The sequence below is a fragment of the Aegilops tauschii genome, chromosome 3, assembly GCF_002575655.3.
Source record: "Aegilops tauschii subsp. strangulata cultivar AL8/78 chromosome 3, Aet v6.0, whole genome shotgun sequence".
In the NCBI taxonomy this organism is placed as follows: domain Eukaryota; kingdom Viridiplantae; phylum Streptophyta; class Magnoliopsida; order Poales; family Poaceae; genus Aegilops; species Aegilops tauschii.
In genome coordinates, this window is record NC_053037.3 from 318,111,960 (window position 1) to 318,118,687 (window position 6,728).

The window sequence follows — 6,728 nt, forward strand, 5'->3', positions numbered from 1 at the left end:
AGAAAAGGCCCCAAGATGGGATCTCACGAGAACAGAAGCTTGTGGCGGCGGAAAAGTATTTTTGGTGTGCCCTCTAGTATACGGGGAATATTTGGGTATTTATGGAGCTGAGATTAGGGTTAGAGGTGCCACGAGGGGCCCACAAGCCTGGGGGGCACCCCCCTAGGGCGCGCCTCCAGGGTTTGTGGCCCTCTCGTGGCTCTTCTGGCCTCCTCCCAAAGCTTCCTAGGTGTCTTCTGGTCCAAGAAAAAACCTCAAAAAAATTCGTTTCGTTTGGACTCCGTTTGTGATACGGGGCTAACCCGGTGTAGGCCGACCTTTCACGATTGGAGTGGATTCCCTCGAAGAACACGATGAACATGGGGAAGAACGGAAAGAAATCACAAGGGGAAACACTCAAGAACAAGTCCAATCACACATCCATTTGACAATTAAACACACACAAGATCCACAAGGTACATGAACAACAAAAGGAAAGATACAAGGTAAAGTTCATCTCCATGAGGAGGTCTTGATGATATCCTAGATGTGTTGGGGAACATAGCATGCAATTTCAAAAAAATTCCTACGATCACACAAGATCTATCTAGGAGATGCATAGCAACGAGAGGGGGAGAGTGTGTCCATGTACCCTCGTAGACCGAAAGCGGAAGCGTTAGTTTAACGCGGTTGATGTAGTCGAACATCTTTGCAATCCAACTGATCAAGTACCGAACGTACGGCACCTACGAGTTCAGCACATGTTTAGCTCGATGACGTCCCTCGAACTCTTGATCCAGCAAAGTGTCGAGGGAGAGTTTCGTCAGCACGACGGCGTGGTGACGGTGATGGTGATGTGATCCGCACAGGGCTTCGCCTAAGCACTATGACAATATGACCGGAGGAGTAAACTATGGAGGGGGGCACCGCACACGGCTAAGAGAACAATTGATGTGTGTTCTAGCGGTTCCCCCTTCATATATATAGGTTGGAGGGGAGCAGAGGCAGCCAAGGGGGGGGGGATCGACTTGGACTCCTAGTCCTAGTCGCCCCCCTTCCTTCTTACGGAGGGGGAAAGGGGGAAGGAGAGGGAGAGGGGGAAGGAAAGGGGGGCCGCGCCCCCTCCCCTTATCCAACTCGGACTGCCCATGGGGGGGTGCCACCCCTTGTGGGCTGCCCTTTCTCTCCCCTATGGCCCATAGTAGCCCATTACTTTCCCCGGGGGGTTCCGGTAACCCCTCGGTACTCCGATAAATATCTGAATTACTCCGAAACCATTCCGGTGTCCGAATACTATCGTCCAATATATCAATATTTACCTCTCGACCATTTCGAGACTCCTCGTCATGTCCGTTATCTCATCCGGGACTCCGAACAATCTTCGGTCACAAAAACACATAACTCATAATACAAATAGTCATTGAACGTTAAGTGTGCGGACCCTACGGGTTCGAGAACTATGTAGACATGACCGAGACACATCTCTGATCAATAACCAATAGCGGAACCTGGATGCTCATATTGGTTCCTACATATTCTACGAAGATCTTTATCGGTCAAACCGCATTGACGACATACGTCATTCCCTTTGTCATCGGTATGTTACTTACCCGAGATTCGATCGTCGGTATCCTCATACCTAGTTCAATCTCGTTACCGGCAAGTCTCTATACTCGTTCCATAATGCATCATCCCGCAACTAACTCATTAGTCACATTGCTTGCAAGGCTTATAGTGATGTGCATTACCGAGAGGGCCCAGAGATACCTCTCCGATACTCGGAGTGACAAATCCTAATCTCGATCTATGCCAACCCAACAAACACCTTCGGAGACACCTGTAGAGCATCTTTATAATCACCTAGTTACGTTGTGACATTTGATAGCACACAAGGTGTTCCTCCGGTATTCGGGAGTTGCATAATCTCAATAGTCAAAGGAATATGTATAAGTCATGAAGAAAGCAAGAGCAATAACGATCATTATGCTAAGCTAACGGATGGGTCTTGTCCATCACATCATTCTCTAATGATGTGATCCCATTCATCAAATGACAACACATGTCTATGGTCAGGAAACTTAACCATCTTTGATTAACGAGCTAGTCAAGTAGAGGCATACTAGGGACACTTTGTTTTGTCTATGCATTCACACATGTATCAAGTTTCCGGTTAATGCAATTCTAGCATGAAAAAATAAACATTTATCATGATATAAGAAAATATAAATAACAACTTTATTATTGCCTCTAGGGCATATTTCCTTCAGTCTCCCACTTGCACTAGAGTCAATAATCTAGATTACATTGTAATGATTCAAACACCCATGGAGTCTTGGTGCTGATCATGTTTTGCTCGTGGAAGAGGCTTAGTCAACGGGTCTGCAACATTTAGATTCGTATGTATTTTGCAAATCTCTATGTCTCCCTCCTTGACTTGATCGCAGATGGAGTTGAAGCATCACTTGATGTGTTTGGTTCTCTTGTGAAATCTAGATTCCTTCGCTAAGGCAATTGCTCCAGTATTGTCACAAAAGATTTTCATTGCACTACAAGAAATATGTTAATCCATGACAGTAACAGACTGTCACGGATGAGTGCAAAACCATCATGGAAGACCGTCGATGACGGATTTGCAATTTGTCATGTATATCGTGTCATAATTTGATCTCCATGCATTCCATGATGGATTTTGACCGTCACAATTTCTTACTGGTAACGGGGTTAACGTGCCTGCCACATCCTGATATGAAGTGGTAGATAACATGAATCTGACATGGCAGCCCATGTGAAAAATCAGCCCATTCAACATTTTGGCCCAATTATTACAGTTGTCCCAATTTGTGTTTTGGCCCACTAATTTTAGATACAGCACATGTGCTTACAAGCCCAACATTGTTTTGTCCCACTAGCTTAAGTCCGATTCCTAACACGGTAATTTTTTTATAGACTTAACACAGTAATTTAGTGTTGCTAAAAAAGTAATTCCAGCCCTTATAGAAGTAATTTTAGTCAAAGGCTAGCCTATTACTTTCAACGTTTTAAGCCAATACATTTTTCTAGAATATGCGCTCATCTAATAAAAACTAATTACAAAAAAAATTAAAAAATTACAACAAAATGTACTACGGCTCTACGGCCAGCCGCCGGCACCACAACGATCCAGTTGCTATCGTTTGTGAAGACGAGGCCGCCACGAGTCAGGTAAGAACTACGCCGACGTTCAGGAAAAGTAGGCCGCCTCTGGGAACACGACGCCGTCGCGGCCTTTGCTCTAGAAATGGAGATTGCTGTTGCTTCTCGGAAGACATGCTGTCACCGCCGCTCGGGAAAAGGACGCAGGCGCCGCCGCCATCAGTAAGGAAAAGGAGGCCCCCGCATGGCGTACGGCGGCAGCTTCCACCACGGCACCACTACATGGTGGTAGATTCACACCCATGGCAGGACAGAGTGGCACCTTCGGACGTGTGGGCGCCACCTGGAGGTTGCAATGGCGTTGCTTGGCCCGATGCAGCTTCCGAAGGACAGACCTACAGATTAATCGGGGGAAGAGGAAAGAAGGAAATCAGGGAAGCTGAGATTTGGGAAGGAAGAGGAGCCGACGGTGGCAGCGTCCGCCATGGCACAGCTCCCTGGATGATGACGACGCTGCCACCGCATAGTGGGGGCTATGCTTACCTTCGGTCAGTGGATGGAGGAAGGGAGGTGTTGGGAGACGAAAGATGGAGGAGGAAGGGGATTAGGGGAGTCGGCCATGGGAAAGGCATTGGGAGGAGGAAGGGGATAGGGAAGAAAACGTGGGGATAAGAACGAGTCTACCGCCGTTCGATTTTAAAGGATCCGACGGCTGTGACTGGCGATCCGCGTGAAGGTTGAGTGAACCAATCAGAGGCCACGGTTTTCCTCATGTCGGATACATGCATCTTCGCAGGTGGGAACCTAATGGGCTTTTGTTGACATTAGCCTAGCATCGATGAAGGCAGCAGCGATTTTGAACCATCTTTTTTTTTCTATTTTGCAAAAGAGTAAGTAAAGCACACTACTGAAGTAATTGGCAAATTGTTTATCATATAAACCCAATAATGCCTTTTACATCTAATATGCTGAATATATTTGTTTTTTAGAAGTTTCAATAATTTTGAAATGATTAAATATTTTCTATAGTGTAGATGAATTGTGCGTGCTTAAACTGAAAGCAAATTCAATTTGAACTAAATGAATCTAAAATAAGATATAAAAGTAATGGATACTCGGGGTCCTTCCGGACCATTTCTATGTAAAAAAACTTGGCAAAATATAGTAAATGGACCGAGTATACGCTTCCTCGAGTCTTGGCACCATGGTGTTTGGAACTAATTTAATGTCTTAAATATAGTAAATGGGCCTAGTAAAATGTAAAAATCTTACATGTTACATCTAATGTCGTATATTGAGAGCAGAAAAAGTTTTAACGCTAGGAAAATGAAGCAGTGTCGCTTCGCCTCTAAACCTCATCCATTCTTTCTCGAAACCTAGATTTTCTAAGAGATAATTCAATTTTCTAAACGATCAACATGAAAACTTCTATAAAACATTATCATTTTTTACTACAACCTCTTGGGTCCATATCACCACACCATGCCAAGTTTTGTGTTTCTTGGTTTCGGTTAAAATGTAAGAATTAAATAAGCACTAAGCTCCACGTTGGTGCTCAAGTCTTGGCCCCATGTTGTGTGGAACTACTTCTATTTCCTTGCATATGTCCTAAACAAAGACTAAAGACCACAAATAAAAACAAATTCAACATATTTTTAGTGATTATTCCACGCTACATGTGGTTCCAATTTCCACTATATCCGTTAAGTGCCTAGAAAGGCACCCAATGACTTCAATATATCAAATGGACCCAAAAAAAAAATTCAAGGTCCAACAGTGAATCAACCGACAGTTTACCTTCAAACCCGACCCATTCTCTCTCGAAACCACGATTTTTTCTCACAGATGTTTTGTTTCCATGTAGTGTACCTCACAACTTTTGTGAAACCTTCTCAAATTGTTAACATAATCTCCAGGTATCATATAATGGCACCATACTAGGTTTCATATTTTGCACACTTTGTTTGCGTTTCCAAAATGAAAAATAAATGTAAGAAAAAATACATTTATCCTGAAACGTAAAGAAAGTGTTTGTGCATTTAAAAAGATGTTCGGAATCTTTTTGGAACATGTATCACATTTATTTTAAAATTGTCAACATAACTTTGAAAAATGTCATGCATTCAAAATTTGACAACGAGTATTTAGAAACAAGTGTTCAACGTGTCTTTAGAAACTATTCAACATATATTAAAAAAATTATTGTGTAAATCATTCTTGTATTTCAATAAATACGTTGTTTTTCGAATACAAGTTGAGATATTTTCTAATACATTTCTAGAAATTATAATTAATAATAGATAATATTTTTATACACATTATCTATTTTTTAATAGTTGTGTCTTTTAAAACATACAATGCATATACATAGTAATTGTGTGTTCTTGTGGTCATGAATGAAAATACATATTTTTTTAAAGTTAAACCAATGTAATTTTGTTTTAAATTCAAAATTTACCTCTTCAGATTAATCGATAATGAAAATGTAATGAAGATTTTGAATAAAAAAAACTATGTATTAGTAAACATTGTAAAAAAATTACAGTTATGTTTTAATGGTAAAAGCTAAAAAGGAAAAATGCATGGACTTAATAAAACTTGTTGTGCGTGCTTGTGTTTTCGGATGAATAAAGATACATAAAAGTTTCGTAAGTTTTTCAAAATCCATACAAAGTTTGGAAAAAGTTCATGCTTAGTTCAAGGTACAAAATAATGAAAAAATAAAATAAAATACACAATAAATTTTCAACATGGAAGTAAATAAACTTACAAATAAACAACGAGTTGGTAAAATAAAACAAAAAGAAAACCAATAGAATACGCAATAGGAAAATCACTTGAAGATAAGAAAATGGTACGCTATACCACTGGGCCGGCCCAGGTGCTACTGAAGGCGAGCAATACGGAAAGCAAACTACTACATACTCCCTCCGTCTGAAAATACTTGTCACAAAAATGAATAAAAATGGATGTATTTAGAAATAAAATATGTTCAGGTACATTTATTTCATCGACAAGTAATTTTGGACGAAGGGATTATTATTTTAGATACCCCTAAAAAACATATAGTTTTAGATATCTTGTCCACACTTGTATTAGAAAAAAAATCTTGTCCACACAGAGGGCACTTTGGTTTTTTCCCGCAAAAAAAAGAGTGCACTTTCCCGCAAAAAAATCTTCACCGTGAGGTATCTCTCAGGTTTCAGGTTCGCTGCCTATCTGCCTAATTTTTCACCTTATTTCTCTCTCTCATACCCTGCCATGGGGGGCCCACACTTGTACTATACGCTGACATGGGACCTGGCCTGGCTACAGGATGTAGCTGGTCTGAGGTAGGACCGTGTAATTTATCTTGGTCCGACCACCCGTGTACTATTTTTTTTTCTTATAAACAAATTTTGTACCATATGAAGAGGTTCCAGGTTTGAGTCTCGTGCCCTATTTTTTAGGTTTCTATGTGTACAATAATAACTAGTGTCTGACTAAAATGTGGCCCAAACAAGGAGCACGCATGACACATCAGCACCATCCATTTGTACTGTCTGAATTGTGTATAAGAAAAGAAAGGCTAGGCCCAACTGGTGGATCCTTGATGGCTTTTGTGACAGTCCCTCTTT

General features: G+C 41.1%; 1 long non-coding RNA gene across 1 annotated transcript; it reads right to left on the reverse strand.

Moving 5' to 3' along the window:
• Positions 1-2,982: 2,982 nt before the first annotated feature.
• On the reverse strand, positions 2,983-3,806 carry LOC120976701 (uncharacterized). Its single transcript, XR_005772924.3, has 2 exons — positions 3,655-3,806; positions 2,983-3,506 (listed from the first exon to the last, which is right to left on the reverse strand). It is a non-coding gene; the product is annotated as an uncharacterized lncRNA (long non-coding RNA).
• Between the last annotated feature and the right edge of the window lie 2,922 nt (positions 3,807-6,728).